The sequence below is a fragment of the Epargyreus clarus genome, unplaced genomic scaffold (genome assembly GCF_041222505.1).
Source record: "Epargyreus clarus isolate Ecla_fem2 unplaced genomic scaffold, WU_Ecla_fem_2.2 ptg000006l, whole genome shotgun sequence".
Classification (NCBI taxonomy): Eukaryota; Metazoa; Arthropoda; class Insecta; order Lepidoptera; family Hesperiidae; genus Epargyreus; species Epargyreus clarus.
Window position 1 is genome coordinate 12,803,380 of NW_027332214.1, and position 22,632 is coordinate 12,826,011.

At 33.5% G+C, this 22,632-nt stretch overlaps 1 protein-coding gene across 1 annotated transcript in view; it reads left to right on the top strand.

The window, feature by feature from the left end:
* LOC140742994 (neural cell adhesion molecule 2) overlaps positions 1–22,632 on the top strand; it is a 292,771-nt gene that overhangs the window by 33,895 nt on the left and 236,244 nt on the right. The window contains exon 2 of the mRNA XM_073074118.1: positions 8,093–8,110. The gene's annotated coding sequence lies outside the window, so the exon portion shown is untranslated. The remainder of the gene's footprint in view (positions 1–8,092; positions 8,111–22,632) is intronic.

Consider the following 22,632-nt stretch of genomic DNA (forward strand, 5'->3'; position numbering starts at 1 on the left):
AAATAAAACGATGCCATTAATTTCTTTAACGATAAGGATTTCGCTTTGTGTAAGAGAAGACATACTTTTCCGAGGCGTTCCAGCTTAGTCCTCAGAGGTATCGGCGCATTTGTGGCCTACCTTAAGTTAGGGATATAATCACAACTTGGGTTGATTACAGATCTGATGTCAATGAGCGGCAGTAGATATTTATCATCAGGTAGACTGCATGATCGTCTCGACTACACCTATATTATATAAAAAATGAGCAATGCTGGAATGTGCCCCAGATCTGCGAAATACTTGAGCGTATCGGGATATAAAATAGTTGCATAATATTTAAGTGCCTTTAGGACTTAAAAATATCTTAGAATTTTTGCTTAATTGCACGATACTCACTCATAGAACAAAATGTTTAACATCTACCATTTTTATAATTTATCAACGTTAAATGCAACTTTTCCATATAATCAGAACCGTCTTCAGATGTTTGCATGCGAGGGTTAAACAAATAAATGATTATCGTTAGGGTTGCATGCTTGCAACAAGCTCCGTCAAAACAAACAGTTATTAGTAATTTTATTAATACAAACAGTTAACCCTTGATTCGTTTCAATGTGCAACGTATTTTTAAGTAAAGTTTAAGTTAAGTATTTTTTATTTTCTGAATTTATTTGCGAAACATTACTTTAATTACGTATGAAGCGAGATTTAATAGTTCAAGCATATCTAGAACACTTAAACGATTTACAAAATGTTATGTAGGTATATATTGTAGTTACTTTTTATTATTTATTTTATTATTCAAAAAATAACTTGAATCTAATAATAATAGGAGTTATTATTGTCGACCGATTTTTTTTCCATGGAAAAGGAACAAACGTTTTACTTTACTGACTGATTTTACATACCTACCTATTTTTTTACTTTACTTTTAATACGATAAAAGAAGGAACCAAATTACGATAATATTTTTTGTGTAAAAAAGAATATCGTATTTTTTAAAACTGCATACAGTACTGCCTTACGATGACTAAATCATTAGTTTATCTTGAAGCGAATGAAGTCGGGGGCAGAGCTTAGTAAATTACAAATACAAATAACCATTTAGTAGCATAAGATATGATATTACTGCGTCTTATTGAATATTCTGCTAATCTGAATGCTCATTACGTGCAATTGATCGCAGCCTGCAGCATTACTTGATTACACGTCAGCGGAGACTGCAGGTGGCTTATTGAATACCATTGATTTAATACCAGCTTATTATAGTGGATTGGCGGATTGCTTCGTTTGCTATTGTAAGCCTATTGTTAGTGTTTAATATCGTATTAGGCGGTATTAGGTGTAATTAGGTCGAAATTGACTGCGTTTTGATGTTAACGATATTTGAAGTAGAATGCAAATCACTAATATTGTTTTACTTTGTTGATTATGTAATAGTACCTTTTTAGTACCCTTTTTTAAGCTTGTCTGGTCAGCTCAAACCTACGCCTATTCTTTGCCGATAGGTGCTCTGAATAAACACTTAATTTCAAAAATCATACTTCTAAATTTTGAACTCCATATCGTTGACAATTTATTTATATATTTATGTAAAAAGGACAGTTTTCCTATAACATATAAACTCGTAACTAAACACTAGCATTTCAAGCACGTGTGATCCTTTCAACGCGTCATGTGTTACAAAAAAGTATCTTATATCGCGCAAAGTGTTACCAGCATTTTCTATGGAATACGATATTGTTTGTGTCAAGTATCAAGCTGAAGCGGAATCGTGAGCGGAACGAGTGATGGTTTTGAATTATTGTCGCTTACATTTACTTATGTAAATACATAGAAATTTTATGAAGAAAAATACCCGAATCCTTCTAAGGAGAGTATCGTGACTTCGTAAGGTGCCCCAAGTTGACCTTAGGGTTTGTTTATATAAAGCGTTGCTGAAATGTTGTTTAGTTATTTGACACAAGTCTGTATTTAACCTTAAATAGAATATAGGACAATTTTATTTGGCGGGTTATATGGATTTTCCATTACTTTTTTCCATCCATCACTTGAAAATCTGCTGAGCATAGGTATTCCTCAAGAAAAGCTACTCGCATTTTTTAAAATGAAAAACACTGGTACTATTCGTTCAAATTCGCTATTTCTTATCACTTACGCCAGAACTAATACGGTTCTCTAAGTGAAAATTTTGCGGAAAATGATAAATAGAGGCTCTGACGGGAGCCGAATGTTGATGGGTGTTGGACCCTTTGTGTGGTATCTTGTTTCAAAGTGGGCTTATCCTTGGTATTGTGCGAGGGTACGGTGCCACTCGTGGTGTTTATCCCGGTTTCATGGGGAGCTCGTTTATATGTCATTGTCATTTAATGTCTGGGAGAAATATTTTTTTATTTCTTCTGGAAAAATGTACGAATGTATTTTTGTGACTTATGAAGTGAGCATTTATGGAATTTTGTAAGTTACTTCATTAAAAAAAACTCGGGAGTCTGACGGCGGTATAGTAACCATTACCTCATAGATTTTTACCTGTAGCAAGATTCGTCTGGTGTTCTGGGTACAAGGATGTAGTAAACATACGAGTATATGTATATTTGAAGCGTCCTAACTTAGTGTTAGAACGTAAAAACATTTGTCAATCGCACATAGTGACTTCAAGTAAGGCTACTGACCGTATTTCATCAATGATACATTAATATTGTAACTTCACTTCACGTAAAGCTAGACTGAAATCTCATCTGAGGTTGTCGTCGTCACTACCCCTTTACTAGAACTCTGCTGGCCAAAAATTTCTCAGAGGGAGAGGGATTTAGGCTATAATCACCGCGCTGTCTTAGTGTTATTTGGTACACTCGCGCTAAGTAAGCCTAAGGTAATAGGGTTTGTCTCAACCATAGTCTGCTCGTATACCTAAAAACAAATTAAATGTCATATTCGAATATAAGTTACAAGTTTAATATATATTTTTTTCAGATCGTTTTAGATAGTAATATGTAAGCCACGTATCATATAACCACATCATACTTTTATCTACGTAGGCTACGCCCATACAGATTAAAGAGAATATTTACGACGAACAGGGTAAAGTTGTATCGCAGGGCCATATCAAAAATATTTTTTGAATTTGCCGGATCACCAAAAATATATCAAAGGGAATAAATATAAATCAAAGGGAATAAATCTCGATGCCCATTTCTAACATATTAACCGCTGGTAAACATAAAAGCAGTCTTCAATCTGATTTAAGATCAGTCGTTCGATTCAGCAAAGAACCGAGTTGTATGAGATAAGCATCAAAAAACTTTTTAAGGAGAAAATATCGTCAAGACAGTCGCGGTCCGACCTGAAAAGGCTCTCTTGACAAATTGTCCCACCGAAGGCTAGAAATTTAAAGCGATGATTTTTTTGAAGTGGGCAAATATGATTATTTTGGTCTTACCGATTCTTTATTAAACAACATATGCGATGAGATGAAAAAACTGTCTATATATAAAAATGGACATTGAGTGGATTGTTACGAATCGTTCTTATCTATCGAATTTTTGCCTACATAAAATCATGGACCGTCTCTATGTAGCAGAAGTTGTTAAGTCAGACAATACAAATAATAATTGGTGAAATCTCAAATGTAACTTAGTGGGATTGGAATACTTAAATATAACTTGTGACGTTGATAATATCTTCTCACTGTTAGATGTTTAGAAGTAAGTAGGTACAGCTATTAGTAAACTTTCCAATGAAACATACTAACAATACTGAGTTGGTAGGTTACCAAAACAATCTACCAAAGCGTGAGTTCGCTTATCGCTGATTACCTAGTGATGTACAAGCCGGCTAACTTGAAAAGACCTTCCTTATGTCGCGGACACTCACTTAGGATTTAGGGAGGATTACTCCGAACGAATGCTTAAAAGGCCAAGAACGACGGGTAAAAGAAAACCGGGATGAAGGACCGAGGGAGCTAATACATTTACTTTGGTCATATTTCTGAAGGGGAATAAAATCATAATCCGTAACGCGAAGATTTTTTAAATATTTCATTGCGGTTTTTAAATCTGGTTTGTTATATTTTTTCCATAAAATATTGTTAATAATAAAAAGGGTTATATCTGACGGCGGATGGAAATGTTTTTAAGTGTATGTGTGTATATATGCGGATACATAATCTGAGGTACATACACATAATGTGAGGTATATGAGAACATAATGTAAGGTATTGTTAGATAGGTTTAAAACATGAGTGTGATATAGGTTACAATACTTCCCTTTAAAGTTATTTTGTTATTCAATGGATTTTATAAAATAATATGGGTAACATAGGAAAAATAAAAAATAAAATAAGAAAATACGATATCTAAATAGTTACCCAAAGGTAACTTGACATGGAACTCTACACTGTATTTGTCCAGGTGGCAATAACTATCTAGGTTTCATTTCAAAAGTAGAAAAAGAGAAATAAGGCACACTGAATATCTCAAAGCTCTATGCAATAGATAACTTAAGGTACTACTTTCCTCAACAATAAAGAGAAGACCATTGTTAACAATCCCTTGGCGCTGTGGAAGACCCGTCAAAGGAATAAGCTATCATTTCTCAAAGGGCTCGGAAAATTCCTTAAAAGCCTGCATAGGAAGCCGTCAACATCGACATATTAAAATATCGTGTTACGAAATATTTTACACAACAAAAAAATATCATCGACTCAATTTACATAATGGACTACGCAACGCTCAGGCTCCGTCTGAAAGGGCCGAAGGGAACAGATAATACCCACTCGGTTTACAATCTTGTCCGACTACGGACGAGTAACGATATACGAGTAGTTATAATGTGTACTTTGGACGTACGAAACTTTAAATATTATGAAAAGAAAAACAAATTGATGCTATTTTTGCGGTTCGTCACATTTTGGGATTCGCCCTTAAAAGCTAAATGGAGGTCTCTCTATACAAATAAGAGAGGTCTCCATACAGATGAATAATTAAAAGATGAGGAGAATGCATGAGTCATTTCCAAAATTGGTGTTGTCATTCAACCGGCCTTAATACCTTCGAATATTTACGACCACTGCTGGCCAATGATAAGTGGCAGCTTGACATGTCCTTCGCAGCAAGGTAGGTCGATTACATGCATTAGTAATTCATTTTGTTTTTTTTTCTTTATATATGGTTTCTTGTGCCAATATTTTATTTTATAAAACAAAACAAATACATCGCTAAAATTTAACAAAATATGTGGCCTGTTAGAATTTTCGCCAATCGTTCAAGAATTTCTTAGCTTACGGCGCATCTCGTGTCTCTTACCTTCGAACAAGTCCCTTACCAGTTTCTATAGTTTGGGTTCTATGAAGATAACGCAGATTAGTCTACAGCGGTTCTTAATATTATGGACCTTGATGTTGGATTAAGTTGGACCCCTCAGACGTTATGTCTGAGGTGGTTAGAATCCAAGGTTAGTGGCAATAAAATAGATTAAAGGGCTGGGCTGTTTGAGAGTTCTTAAGCCAAAGCCTGAACAATAGCCGAATATTTTATAAGCAAATGGTTATATAAGCCGTATTTCAAAATTGATGAAATCTCGGTATAGTTAATAGTAATAGTTAAACGTCTAATCTTTATGCCACTCAGTGATTTATAGAGGCTAGCTTACGCTGATATATTGTTAATATGAAGATTTTGATAACATAGATTATAAATTATTTATTTATTTGCCGAAGGCTTGTGTAATATTTATAGATGCATCAAAAATAAATTTCGAACACAACTTCATTATAGTAAATCATCATAAACCAAACTAAACAGAATAAGTTTTAAGTACTGAGCGTTGAATATTTATCAACAACTCGTCAAGATCTTGAATTCGTTAATGAAATCGTGACGTTTAATTATAGATGCCAAAGCTCAATACGTTGAAAAATAATGTCATTTATTTGTTAAACTGGTGCAGCATTGCAAAACTTAGTTTAATCTACAACAGCAGTATTTGGCTGTCAAATACTGGTATAATAGATCTAGTGATCCTTGCTATACGAATAGTAAATATTGGTTACTATTTAAGTCTTCATCACCATCAATTCATTACTGTCCAACTGCTAGGCACGGGTCTTCCCTCAGAATGATAATAATTTGGCCACAGTCTACGGCGCTGGCCAAGTGCGAATTGGTAGACTTCACATACCTTTGAAAACTGATTTTTTTTATGTTTAAACTGTTTTTGTCAGGTATGCTGGTTTAATAACGACGTTTTCCTTCGCCGTTTAAACAAGTGATAATAAATTTCAAATACGCATATAGCTTTGAAAAATCAGAGGTGCGTGCTTGTGATTTGAAGTTGGACCCCATTGATCAAGAAGCCGAGATATTTTTAATATTTAAGTATTGGCTGCTTTAGTACCATGCTCTCTTACTTGGCTTGTCTCATCGAGCAAGGTCACCGGTACATGTGCTATCAGTGGCATGGATCTTGTATTGCATAAGAACGCGAATACGGTTCCGTCATAAAGACCAATCATAATCGAGATATCACCAGATCGTTATCGGCTTTGACTATGTATGATCGCATTTGAAGAACCATGATATTTTAGTTTGTTTTATATTGCGGTGGTTATTTGTTCGCTTTCTATAAAAATAGATTTATAGTATGGTATTTCTTTATTGTCGGTTAGTAACATTTAACTTTTGGTATTCGCAACTGGATGATCAGCTCTCCCCAAAGAGATCAAAATAAAAGGTTTACAGAGCTAACATTACTGGACACTAACAGAGGGTGTAATGATTGACCCTTGACATATATTTCAGAATAACCTATTTCCAAACGGAAATAAGTCATATCTGCCACTTTTCTTACCCATGTATAGGTCTATTTCTACGTTACAGATGTCTTTACCCTTCCCTTTTTACAGCGCTAGGAACTTCGTTTAACATTTAATTATGATCATAACTTGCATACATCACGGAAGTCATAAATAATAATAATCGGTCAATCCCTTATTACTTTTAGTATATAACTGAAAGTATGTCCTAAAGGGACCTTTAAAAGGTTCTATGACAACGGGGACAAAAGGCGTCAGCGAAATTATGCCCGGAATATTATCGCAGCCACTTACCACTTACGTGAAAAATATATAAACCCCTTGTGTAAAGTCAATTACTCACCGAATCTAAATAAACGATAAACGATAACATTTTCGCTTATGAATTTATTTTTGGTAATGAGACCATTGTTGAATGTAATGAAACTATTCTGATAATGGTACCTTTAAGTATATCATCCAAATCAAATCGAGATTTACAATAGTTATGTGCAAATGAAATGTCAAGTAAAAATAGTACATTAGGTACAATACGAGGACGAAAAATTTTTTTCTGACAAGTGTGAGTTTGCAGGCCGAGCCGCAGGCGAGGACTGCAATCACACGAGTCAGAAAAACATTTTTCGTCCGCGTGTTGTATAAAATTTTATATTACGGGGTCGGAAATGGGGGTTTTGCGCACGCGAAGCGTGCGTAAAACGTCCATTTACGCACGCCGTGATATAAAATTAGTTATAAGCACTAGTGCAAAAGTAAGTTTGTCCAAACGTGATTATTATACATAAATTAAAATAGATGATATTAGCGGAAAAGCAAGTGAAATCAAATTATAAGATTGTATGATTTTGTTAAGCTTTTATATTTAGTTACTAAAATCTATCACAACATCGTAAATTTAAATGTATAGTGCCTAAATGTTGCATAAAATTCTAATATTCAGAATTCACTTCCACGTTTAATCTTTTGAAGAATGCTTAAATTTTATTCACCTCCATTTGAGCGCGATAAAGTGACAATCAAACAATAAAAAAGACTTTAAATTACTCGTTACTCGCTTCAAGTGTAACAGTTTGTTAATAATCAAATTATCATAACGCCGTCACATTAACTCCAAAACGCTGTTATAATGTTGCATAAAACTCTAGTATTCAGAATACACCTCCACGTTTAATCTTTTCGAGCTTTGTTAAATATTATTCACCTCCATTTGAGCGCGATAACGTGACGAACAAACACGTTTTTGTTTTAGGAGTCTAATGTGTAATGTTATTATGACTAACTGAATTGTTTTCTTTGCAGGTTCCATGACGCCGGAATGTGAGTACATTTATTTTTATGACCACAGATATTTTATCCTCTTCTTTTTCACAAAGATTTTAGTGTGAAACTCTTTTATGATTGTCACGTATATATATATTTTTCTTAAAAGATGACCTTTGGCGTACGTGAATTTTAATTAAGCGCAATTTAGGTTTGTTATGTAGGTATAGTAATAGAATAGAAGTAAAACAATAGGCCTTAAACAACATTATTTAACAAAATGTCTTATCGTGATAGTAGTATATTCTAATAATAAAGTACTGCACAACTTACTTAATAATGGAAATAAGACAGTTGCCACTTCTTTCCAGACGGGTATTAAAGCTCTTAAAAAGGGCCATTAAAATGAGGCAGACGGCTAGGGACCGAAATAAATTCAAAGTCTATAGAAATGTTTCACATTAATATTACCACACAATATAAATACTATTAAAATGTATACGCCCTTGAAAACGCCCACAGGCCCCAAAGTAACGCATCTGTGAACGATAAATCATAACAAAACTCACTTCATTTATATCTCAAAAAATATGATGGGTAGCTACAAATATTACCAAAGCTCATAATTTCTCAATCCCAAACAAATCACCGACCACCACCTTGATGTATTATTTCTTTATTCCCTTAGTTATTAATCAAGCGTGCAATCAAATAAAACGAATGATTTGACCGATTGAATGGATCGAATGATTTGACCGCTCTCGGTCAGTAAAGAAATTGAGACGAGCCAACGCGTTCTGTTTATGGTCCAAACCAAATTAATTTGCCGTCAACGAATCGTTTACAGAGCTGAAGTTGAAACCAACCGCACTGTGAAGGTGGTAAGAGTTGTTTTAGATCAAATGAATGTACACACATTTGAGATAGTTGGACTCGTTGGGCCAATGAATCGTGATCGGCAAGGAATTGATTGAAGGTAATATTTGTCGACTAGCTCTTGTCCGTGGTTTCACTCGTGTGACAAGAAGTCGTCATAAATTTTAAAAACAAAACATTGTTCAACTTGATTCAAAATTTTAATGGATATAACACAATAATAACTATTATTTTTTCATGATTGTACTTGAAAATAATTTCGTTAAAATTTGCGATATGTCATCTAGAATGAGTATATTATTAATTTCATTACCATTACCATTCCTTTCTACACGGAATGATTTGCAACTTCATCGCTGACTTAGCAAAAAGCTTTATTTATTGCGCCAACCATTCCAAAAATGTTCCCAAATACATAATAAATGGCCAAAACACTAGTTAGATAATACAAGACAAATCATTACTATTATCATCAACATACCAATTTATTTCCCCTGGATTCGGTCTCCATTTACTAATCGTGACACTCCTTTTGTGATAAACTTTTAATTTATTTACGATATATTTTGTATCTTTTAATTTCTTTCAAACTTTGGCTTAAAACAAATTGATTCTCTAAAGTGGAAAACCAAAATCAATAAAAAAATTGCTTTACAAAAAGCAACACACAACCTGACAAAACAACATCTTTTACTTAGTATTACAGTAAGTCATGCTTTCTGGGTGGCAAATGCGTTACCGTGGTTTGATTACAAATATTTTTGTACTATACCTATTTCATGGTTTTCTATTTCTGTAATCACTGTCACGGTTGATGGGTTTATAGTTTCAATTTCCCATAATTAAGTGATTCTGTACTTCGAATTAACTTTCAAAATTAAGAAATTTTGTAGCTGGTCAAATTTGTTCAAAGCGTAATTAAATTTTGTTGTAGGCTGTAAATAGTTTTGTGACGACATTTTTGGATGGTTTATTGGGACGGGACCTTCGGTGTTATAAAGTGAATATTCAGTGCTTGTTTTAATTACTTTTGTTCTAACGTTTTCTTCAAAATTATTGTTTGTTTTACAAATTATATAAAGTAACATCATGAATTGTTTTAATTTTAGAAAAAAATAACGTTTTTCGTAAGCTCCGATGATAAACAAAATTCTAATTATATTAGGGCTAAAGAATATTTTTTGCGAAATTCTTTTGAACTCTTATTATAACTAAATTATTCAGAACAATAATTTGAACATAAAATAATCAGATCTAATACGGATGAAACGCTATTCCCTAAACAGGTAAATATATCTACTACAATAATATCTACAAATATTTTTTATTTGTTCCTCAATATAAGAAAAGCTAATTACGTTAATTGGTTGCAGAAAATAATTGAATTTGAGAAAGGAATTCCTGTCCCTCTTCCGGAAAAACGGGCGCTATCATATTTTCATGGAGGTCACTAATTCTGAAAGCTCCGGCTGCTTTGTTTCCGGTGCTTTCAGTTCAAAAGCGGAAGCGATTGATTTTGCAATTAGATTTTTTAAAACATAGATTTTTTTAAAAGTACTAGGGTTGAACGAATTTGCTATAATATACTTTTAAAATTTGATATTTCAAGTAATATTATTTTAAGTCAAGTAGCAAATCTAACAGCAAGTAATATAGTAGTTTACTTTAGGGTATACGTAGATCCTTATTTACTGATTCTCGTTATAAGAACGGATATACTTTTCATACCCGATAATATTAAAGTTATAATTATGATCAAAGTAAAAATTAAACTAATTAAAATAAAACAGTCATCATTAGACAATCATCAGACAGGCCACAATAAGAAAAAGCGTCCAGCAAAACATTGAGCATGGTAATAGTCTTTAGTCAAAAATAATGCTAAAAATAATTATCCATCTGATATAAATAAATAATTTATAAGCAACATTAATTTAATAGGTGTTAATGCCACACTTAGGTATTAAAAATAATTTGGAATATTCCGCTATATCTTTTCTTTTATGCCGTCTATGCCATTAAAGGACAATTCTACTTTCATTACATCAATTAGTCAACGTGACATAATTAGGTCTAATTCTCACGATGTTTGCTGAATTATGAGAGCCGGATTTCTTATCTTTAATAAAATATTAATTTAAGACTGACCTGGTATCAAAATAAATGTCTTGCTCTAATTCGGCTTTTCTAGATCTTATATTATTTACTATCTATTTTCGTCTACGTTCTAGTCCCTAATTATAGCTCGCCACCTAACCCTATTACTTTGTATAAAGGTTAGGGTTTAGCGATACGTACATATTCGAGTTGACCTGGAACTTTAGCTCGAATTTTCTCGGTCAACGTGTCTTTTACTCAATATTTAATGAAAATTATTGTAAAGTCTAAAGGAAATAATATATGTATTAATATATTAATTGAGGCTTAAATGCTGACATGAATAATGAAACAGTTTTTAAATACCATATAAGAATTCATCCATATTATATGTTGGTTCCAATTATATCACACAATAGAATAACGTATCTGAATTGTCCAATAGCTCGTGAAAATTGTCAATTTGTTCCTGATCCAAAATAACTTCGTTGTTATATAAAATTGCTTCCAGTCCTCTGCTTTATTATTTCCCGTGCCGTTGTTTATGAAAGGTGTCCCGCAGTAATTACTTCACGTTGTCCCGGGGATTACTTTCAGTTAAAATTGTTCGTTCCCTCCACTTTGTGATTTGAAGTGAAAAGCAATCGGTTATGTCAATTTTGATGTTGATTGGAAGCTTAGTTGCTTGGCTCACAGTAACGACTAACCTAAAAATTAACAGTGAAATAAATATAACGGCAGGGTAAACAACTTGATAGTACAGAAATGTTCACATTTGTATGTTAGCATGTTACATTATTACTAGACTCATAGACATTTAATAATGATGCAGAATTGGTAGGGCAAGGTAAAACAAAGAACGAATTATCTTTTCTTACCTTTTTAAAACCTAATATCAAAATGGAGAAGCAACGTTGTAAAAGGTTACATGTATTATGTATATCCCTTATGTTCTAAGTCGTCGAGAGATCCTTAAGTATCTGCGATAAGTACTTACTTCTAGTTAGTTTAATACATTTTAGCGCCAAGGCTGTTCTTGTTCAAGTTAGCCTAATTCTACTGTTTAGTCAGCGCGAAACTTCAGCGGTAAGTGAAAACTTTTCCGATTGTACTATTTATCTTTGATATCAGCGTCGTTCTTAGAAACTGTTCCATCGAAAACGAGTTAGTAACAGGCGATGCTTGGGTTTTTAGGGGTAGGAATCTAAATTATAAATAGATTTTATTACGTGAAAAAGTACTAAATACGTATGCAACCATGTCTTACCCAATAAGTTGGAACATATCATAGTATAAGTAAGTACTAAGCACGAGTATGTCACTTCCTAAGGGCTATTATGAAATATACATGACAAAAATATAATCTACATTGATTTCTGCGAGGATGGTGCTAGTACAATTATATCACATGATATTAATGAACTAGAACCATCAACAAATTAAAGGACTTTTAAGTATTTCGAAAGAAAAGGTATTTAGCTACGATGCAAAACTGGATGGAAATAGTGTTTTGAAGTGTGCTCTAGATTCCTTAAGTATTTACTAGAATCTCTTAGGTCTCAAGGGTGAAACAAATCCTTAATCATGGAAACTTAGGAACAAAAGTATAAAGCAGTTCTTGAATATTATATTTAAAGTAAAGTAGGCAAGGATTTAGATTAAATGGACGAATGAAAGGCTGGAAGTGAGTTTTGAAATGTTGTTAAAGATAAATGAAGAGAAGTCAATTGAGAAGTGGAGGATAAAAGTTAGTTGTCTAAGTACTGGGATTGATTTCTTCATCAACAGTTTGGGTGAAATAATTGAATTATGTTTGGATCATTATAAAATAACTTGAAAAGTTTTTTTAAAGAAATGGCACGACAAGTAAAATAATATACCTAGATATAAAGGTTACTTAAAAAAAAGCGAAATCGATTAAAAAAGGACATAGTATTGAGTCATTCTAATCTAGAACAAGGTCCTACAAAAATACTCGATAAAAATTATAACAATATTTTTTCATTAAAATCATCTTAAAAATACGAGTACATTGGTAATTTTAACATATCGTGGAGCTTATGCCAAATGTCTTTATGAAAACATTTCTATTCAAATAGTCCTATTTTTTCATCTTAGTGAAAAGGTGAAATTTTGCCACATGAGTATTCCTAGATTATTCTTTTGTATTGTTAACATATTTTCTGTTTTATATCAGGAAATAATGATATTATATTTAGTTCACTTTAGCGTAGGTACCGAGTCCAAAGGATAAGTACGGGATACTATTACTAAGTCTTAAACCCACCCTGTTTATGATTACACAAGAAATCGTTATTTTTCGGTTTACCCATTAAACCGAATAGGTAGATACTTTTTAATTATTACAATTATACATTACTTCAAAATAATGGTTTATTTTCTTGTTCATTACGGTAAAGATTACAGATTAAAAGAATTGACAGTAAATATTGAAATGTGAACGGTACATTAAAAGCACTCACGTAATTGGCATATTAATTTATTCCGGAAACAATCTTGTGACAAACTTGAATGAAAAGCCAACGAAAACATCGAAGAGTCATCAAAATCCAAAGTGCATGGAAATTATGCAGAGAACGTTTCAAATCAGCTGTTCGGACTTCGTTTTAATTTGCTGGCTTCACAAAAGCATTTCTCCTCTAAGTGGAAACAAATTCAGGCGACGTTTCAAATTCATGATCTGATTTTGTAAATATGTGTTCTGTTCTTGGCATTTGTGTATTTGCAGTTACGTTTTGTATTTTCCCTGACGAATAAATTTAGCGATGTAAAGCTTACAATTAAGTTTATTTGAGAATAGTTTTTTTCCGTTTACAATTGACACTTTGTTTATTGGTGAAATATTGTAATTAAGAACCCTAATAATTCTCGTATAAATATAAATGTTATAGACAGAAAATTGGGCGTGACGCTATTTATCTAAAAGTTGATAATGATAGTTAAAAAAATTGCACGAAATTAACAATAGTATTACTCATTATACTTCTTTTCGCATTTGATTTCTGGATGGCGGAGATTTCAAATTTAAATAATTACACTAATGCCAGTGCTCTTGATGTAGTACCTAAAATCTAACGTATTCAGAGCTGATTCAGCGATCTTGCATAGTTTAATGAAAGGAAACCAAAGAATCATCAATATCCAAAAGGGGAGGATGAATTTAGGGAACGTTTCAGATAATTGCAGACAATAGCGCTATCCGCAAATATTACTTTTTTGACTAAACAACAAAGCCCTGAATTTTGCTAGCTTGCTTTGCTTCAAAAACAAATTGAGCCGAAACCGTATACATTTATTTGGCGTTTAATTACTCTGTGTAAAGTATATCTTTGTAAATACTTCAAAGTATTTCCAAACTTCATCCCTCTTATCAAAAATAAGGTGAATTTTAAAGTAAACAATTTATTTAAGCTGAAAGTCCTGATGTTCCAGTTTCTGTAACTTTTGTTCATAAGCCGACCCTTTCTGATTGCTCCCGAGATAGAGGTTTTAAATGTTCCATTAGTGCTTTTAGCATCAAGAAATGTTGGAACTACTGTTATTCATTTTAGTTAGGTAAGTTTGTATTTTAGTTCAGACGTCAAGTACGTCAGAATGTGGAGCGCAATCAAATATTTATAATGTATTACTAACACAAATATTTTATATTTTCGTCTGGAAGAATTACGTAATATTATTTAAAAAATATTATATGAAAATGATTAACCATAGATCACCATGTGGTCCCACTGCGTGATCGGTTATACGAGTACATAGTATGTAGAAATTGAAGATTGTTCTGTTTAAAAATGTTACTCGTATAATAAATGTTTAAGTAACACATAATTTAAAAACATTGTGTATACCTATGATGTATTGCCTATGATGCGTATGATGTATATAGTAACTTAATTAATTTATTACCTAGACCAAAATTTATACCACCAACCTTCACCACCACTCACCGAACCACATACCTTCAAGTATTATCTAATAATTACTAGATATTTTTACAACAAAACAATAACTACAGTTGTAGTTCATTTGAGCAAAGTCCTTGTTCACAAAGTTCGAGCACAACTTTGTACGGGAGCCGACCTTTGTGTGGCGTCTGATTGCTACGATCCCGAGGGAGCTCTGAATTTATCATTAGCGCTTCTTGCTGCGCCGTAACCACTGAAATATTCAAAAGGAATAGGTTTTGTTGAACGGAAAATTTCTAAGATATTCTGTTGTTTGATTTAGATTTAAAGGTGTACTTAGCAGTCATGTTTACTGAGTGAAAGCTTCGATCATTTATTTACTTTTTAAGTCGATCCTGTGTGTATCTAAAGTATAATGTTTTGGACATCCACAATTTTAAAATATCATAAATCTTAATAATGACTGTAGCATAATATAGCTCATAGGTTTATTTTTTCCTATATTTCTGATACGTAAAATAGAACTTTCAATATGAAAATATTTTTGTTTTTTTTACAAAGTGTTAGTTTAGAACATTTGGTTTAGTTTATTTGCGTCCTAAGGTAGATATAAAAGGAGGAAGAGAGCAGACTAATGATATAATTGACGAATTACATTATATCTAATAACATGATGCTCGAATATTCTTAAGTAACCGTTTTTCAAAACTAGTCACGAGCCTCTTTTAAACTTGCACAAATCCATAAGTGTAGGACTTTCTGCACATTTCCTCTGCAGTTATTAAGACAGTAATAGTATCAAAAGGGCTATTCACCATTCTTAATAACCTGATCCGAGCTAATTTTAGCTCGGGGTAGCGAATGGTCCCATTTGCAAGCAAGTAGTGGGGGGATGGGGTGAGCTGATAACATAAAGAACAGCCGATCCAATCACCGTCGGTTTGAGATTCAACGCGCGGAGATTACGCCGTTCAACCTCCATGGAATTATGGCGCAAAATTCACTGTCAGAAATTATATTGTGGCCACAAAATGAGCGTCAGGCATTGTTCATTGACGTATTCGATATCACTGTATTCTTGAAACAAGACTTGTATTATTATTGCTTTGAAAGAATTTGAATCTTATAAGCACGTTTTACGCATGCATTCTACTTAAGCAATTGCTATATTCGTAGTAAATATTTTCAAGTATTCAAAGTATTTCCTTGAAATAATTTGTAAGCGATTATAATACTGTTGACGATTTTGGCCGCTTTACAAACATGAGTAATGATTTCTGAGTATCAATTTTATATTAATGTTATGTTCATCATTCATGTATTGCATCAAATTGCCGATGCGGTTTATTCGATCATCATCTGCAAAGAAGTTTTTGGCAAGAAATGAAAATCGTTTTGTTCCTGCCAGATATATCTTAATCCAAGATCTACTTGTCACATTTCAACTTATCGCGTTCGTCGTTTTAGGGGCCCTATTTCAAGCGGAGATAGGACGGCACCTAAACGCTTCGTTTAACCTTCGATCTCTGAATGGGAATGAGCGGCACTGCTGCGGAACTTATGGTAACCTGTCGCGAATATTCTTTACTAGCTTTTCACTTGCAGCACTGACAGTAGGTAGATTTGTTGATAATTTTACACAATTCACGACCTATTTATGAAAATTGTATACAATATATGATGGGATGAAAATTCTTCGCTAATCCATCAATAAGTAAGGTGCTGAAAGTGGTCAAGCGGTAGCGGTAGCTCTAGTTATGAGGAGATTCCCCTACCCAACAATGGGACTTAAAAAGGATTGTAGGCAATTTTTATTTTACATAATCAACCACGTAAATAAAGACTGAGTTTCAATTATTTACTTTAACTCTATTATTATTATTATTTAAATATGGAAGAAACATAAAATACTTGTTTTCAGTGGTTCCACCCTACCCTAAAAACGTTTAAAAGGCAAATTTCTCGCAAATAGAGCAATCGCCATCAGTTCGAATATGGGTAATACCCAAATCGGTTCGTTTAACCTTCAATCTCTGAATGGAACGGCCTCACAACTTATGGCTAGAGGTCGTGTTCCCGTTGCGATGAGTTATTCCCATGCGATGTCACGGGTTATTTATGCGATGCGGTGAGTTATCGAGTGTATCTGGAATTAGGGATGTACAAATATTTTTGGCCTTGGAACATGTGATCGATTATAAATATTTTATTATAAGCGCATACGTTGCTCGTTATAATTTCATGATTGCCAACATTATTCCAGCAATAAAATATATTGAATAGTGGAATATTGAGATTAAAACTTTGTATGAAAAGTTATCACTTTTTAGATCACAGTTTAAACCCACTTTAGTGGTAGAAATTGTCCATCGCACGGATAAATTCGCTGGCAAAAACTACTCGAAAACAATAAATCACATACCATTCCATACCTTTTTATGTAGAACAAACATCAATGTGATCAATGAATTACAATACCAAAAATAAAAGTTCCAAAACGGTACCCTAAAACCGGCTAAAGTTCCCACAATGCTGATAACGTCAAGTATAAAAATGCTTTCAACTTCGTCTACACGAATCATTATGTTCCCTATAATCGGGCAAATAAAACACAATTAGATACTCGGCCCAATAAATATGTATTCTATATACAATCTAATCTGAACACCATTTATCTTTTATTTATGGTATTCGTAGGGATGAACTAGATGGTCCTACAAGCGATTATAGTCTTCGGAGCTCGGTAATAGGGCCGGGTTTTGTTGAAAATGCGTCAAATACTAATTTGATACGAAAATATTTACAAGTAAAGGACTTGTACAACCTCGATCGAAAGAATATGCGGTAAAAAATAGCCGTTTGATCGTTAATACAATTAAATTTAAATACTTAATTTGATCAGTCGACAAAACTTTATAGTTGACTGATAGACACAGCTCAAACTAGAATCGTCACATAGTTCAAACTAACGATTCTAGAAGCAAAGAACTTAGTAAAAACAAAAGAAATTTCTATAGGATTTTCTTATTTATCGTAAATGACCATTGAGAGAGGATATTATGGTTGCAATGATTTAATTAGTTTAAACAACAGTTGGTTGCGATAAAGTAATGTTTGAAAATTAATAGAATTAGTAGAAGTAGTAATAAAGATTGAAATGTTATTTAAATGCACCTACCCAGGTGGTATTAATAGATTTAATGAGATGTGAAAATTAATAACGTATACTTCTTGCAGTAGTGAAATATGCCATTTATAATCTTTTCTGAATACAATAAACTCCCATTTCCAGCATCTTTTGCCGTTTCGTGTAATCGTTATCGTGTTCGGTGTGACCGGACATTAAAACATGCATAAAAGTTTATCGTTTGTGAATCTGTTAGATCTTTTTTGTCCGATTTTAGTTTATCTTGTATAGAATGATCTAATGATACAAAATTTTATCATCAGAGAAGATGATTACCGTAAACATGCGTAATAAAGGAAGTGATAATGTTATGTTTAGGAAAAGGTACACAAAAAATAATTTAATCGTTGTTTGTTCGCGGATATATTATTATTATCTGTACTGATGATAATTTTGAATGTTTGTTGATAAATTGCGATACCACCGCATACCGCATACAGATTCCGTATCCAGATCCGCGTATACAGATACGGTCTTATAGGCAATAGCGGTGTGGAACAGGTTCTGGTTTGCAGGGATGAAGTGAGTTCACGTGGTGATGACTGACGGTGATGATTACCGTTTTTAGAAGGTACTGTAGCTCATAAATGCATGCTACAGATCGAAGAAAATAGCTATAACAATAAAGTTATCTCAATTTGTTCACCAAAATCAAACGTCATAAAGGCTCTCTCAGCTCAGTACAAAATGATTGAAGAACCCATAAAATTAATTAACAAAAATGAATGGCGTTCGTTTAACGATTCTTCCGTTACTTTGTTTTATAACTGAGTTCATGGCACATCGACAGTTTAATGACAGTAATGTCGTTAATATTCCTTTATATGGAAATGAAGTGCCGAATTAAAGTGTTCATCTAGTGTTGGTTACTGCAGCTGTGTTGGCGAATATAAGACACTTATATTTAAATTGTTTTCAGGTCATGTTCGGATTTTCCCAAATTTGTTGGGTTTTGAAGTATGTATGGGTTGTGGTATTATTGTGAGTAATCAAATTATAACGAAAATATCTAATAATTTAGGCTTACCAAATACAAATAAAAACATAAATATTAACGGAAACATAAACATTAATTGCAAAACATGAATCTCAAGTTCTAAATATAAATAGCATTCAATAAAAAAATATTGTTTTTTTGAGCTAGTTTATCGAAACCATTGCTTTTAAAAATGATACTTATGGAGATGAAGCGGTCCATGAAACGTCATGTTCCTCAATCATATTTTTCACTGCAACTACGGTAATAGACATACCTACTCTCAGATACAAGTTTGAAATTATCTAATACACAGTCTCTAACGCTATGCTGCATGGAATACTTCACTCAAAGTTTCAACGCTGCTAGATTGCGGACGTGTGTGATGTGACTGGCATCCATTTCGTCAACTGTCAAGTCAATGGAGCGGACAGTTGGTTTCGTCGTACAAACTGTGTTTGACATATTCTGACTCAACTAATATTTCAATATTTATTTTTGATTCATGTGTATCATAAAGAAATATTTAACCTTTAGTTAAAAGTAATTTAAAGCCCGTAATAAATAATCAAAGTTCGACATTGGACAATTCCTCGCAAACAAAATATATTTTTTAAATAAATTCGAAATTCATTTTTAGTAGATGGTTATTCCATCATAAGTTAAAATCTGTTTTGCTTCATGCAAAACACCATTATCCTAATTGTTCAATCCTTGTCAACTTGTAGGAGGGTAGATGTAATAATTCCACCAGTAATCGCCTATAACGTCGTTTCGTGTGACAGTCGTCGTTTTGTGCTCGGCGAGAACATGCAAACGTTCTGGATGTGTCCTTTGCCTTATGTTTTTCACGTGGACTAGCCGTGCTACCGCGTGTGCTTTGTGAAGTGCAAAGTGATTACTTTTTGGGAAGGCCGTGCCTACTTCCTTGAGTCCCATGACAGCGCCGTGCGCATCATCCCTGATACAATTTAAGTCTACATTGCGACTTGGAAATCCAGGTAACTGGTGTCATCTACCCGTCTGCTAGGACGAAGTACGGGTCATACCTCTTACATTTCTATATAATACAGTCAACTTAATTATTACACAAGCGCGTTGCTTGTGTGTACCACAACATACCTACTTATCCGGATACTTATTATAATCAGTATTTGTGTAGGGGCATCATTATTTTAATTTACATCATCATTATAATTATTATCTTCTCTCATAAAAGAATAAGGATTAACGATTGACCAGGTAATGAGACAGTTTTCTAGACTTCACGCATGTTATATACACGGATTCATCATGATTAACTCAATTCCACAAAGTTTCCACAAAGTTTCTACTTAAAAACCCTGTAGAGTGAAACATCTGACAAATATTTTAAGTACGCCTAAATACCAGTTGAAACATGCCAGCCTAAATAACAACTTTAATGAAAAATGTCCAGACTCCTGACATGTACAGCGAGATCATGTAGAGCATAAGGATCTTCATTAATCTTCAGACAAGAAGCCTATCAAGAATAAAACCACACGCGTATAAAAACTTCAATGAGTTATGGTTGGTCTTACAGAATATCTAGGGCGTGAACTCGCAACTGGAGATTATGATTAGCTTGCAAGACGTTACGACCAGACGGATGAAACCTTTGTTGAGACAGACTGATTACGATCTTGTGGTCTTATATTCTATATAATTACTCCTTATTAAGGGCTATCCAGTAAATATAGTCATATCAAGAAATTATAGTCTCATGGAAGTCGTCGCTCACCTTAACGAGTGCGGATAAAATTTAGATTTGTCAATGCTATCTGTGAATTCGAAATTTATTATCCCATCCATACGATGAAACATTTTGTTGAATTCGAATTTTTCAGCTCGGTGAACTACCAAAATTCTGAGAGGTGTTAGACAAACGGGAAGATGATGCTAACGATGATGTAGTCATATAAAAGAATATATCCTTCAGTTTAGAAAAATATTAACGCGATTGATTTTTTTCTATTTTCTATAATTTCTGAAGTAGATCCATAACAATGTCAGTATGAAAATCGTGCTTGGAGGTCACTAAGGTGTGTGACCTCTCTTTCATTTCCGCACACAAGACGGCGTTTTCGTGCCAACAGCCTTGAATAAAAATAATTATATCGAGCCTCGAAAACACGAATCTCTTTCAAGGACTACTATCAAATTTACTAAACATACTCATATTGTACCTACTAGAGTAGAATTACATGTTAGGGAAGCCAGTTAATTACAGTATGGGTTACCTTTAATAAATTATCCAATCGATATTTACTTATAGACGTAACTAGCAGAACCCCGCGGCTTCGCCCGCGTAAAAAAAATATGATATAACAGACAAATACTCGTAACTGTAATCGTAAATTTGTACCTTTAACAATTTTAACGATAAAATAGCATTAATATTTAATTAATAAAAGCTTTTTTTCTTCACTGTGTAACTAAATTGGTCAAGCTTTCTTCAGAAACATACACTAAAATTCTAATTAGTGGACTGTAATGAAACTTTCTTTAAAATATAAGTTTCATGTAGGATACAATAATTATTATTTACTCTATTCTATAGGAACCGTCCATGTTATATGTGGCCTTACATACAGTGGTTCTTTCCAGGGTAGCTGGCTGGGCGGTTAGAGCTCCCATTCTTGCTGCCCGCAAATCCTGAAGTCCCCCTTTAGTCTCGTACGACAGGCAGGGGATACTGTAGCCCTGTTCTAGCCCAAAATTTTAATCCAAGGTCTATGTGTCTATCACATAACCATCACTAATCCACGCATAACCACAACCATACCCCACGGCAGGACAAAATGTTGGCACGCAGTGTGTCCAAAGTAGTTGCGATGTACCTAATCAGTATACCAAAATTACGCATTATCATATATGAAATTTGCACCCGTCCACGTTGTCTTGTATTTGTCTGAATAGACGTTATCTGAAATTTTACGTTTCTAACTTCGAACCTAAAAGATTCCCGTATATATACATATAACACTTCTTTTACCTCCTTAGTAGAATTTCAAAAACATTCCTATGTACATATGTATCAATAAATACTTTATCATCAAATTTCTGAAAGCTAATTCAACACCTGCGGTCGGCAAGCCGACACCCACGGGTGGTGTATGGCCCGCGACTTTTCCTTGTGGCCCGCGGGTCTGCGCGTTACTAATAATTTACCAAGTGCAAGTCCAACCCGCACCTTGAGCATTCCGTACAACTAAAATTTTTATTTACACATTTTGTGAAAATTTCAACTGTCTACCTCTAACGGTTTAAAAGTTAGTTGAAAATATATCGAATAGCAGTTTGTTGTATGGGGACCCCTTTTTGTTTTCAACTTTTTTATTTTTAGTATTTGTTGTTATAGCGGCCACCGTTATGCATCCTCTGTAAGAATTTCAAATGTCTATCTATTACGGTTTCAGAGATAGAGCCCTGTGACACACGGACAGACGGACAGACAGTGAAGTCTTAGTAATAGAGTTCCGTTTTTATCCTTTATGTA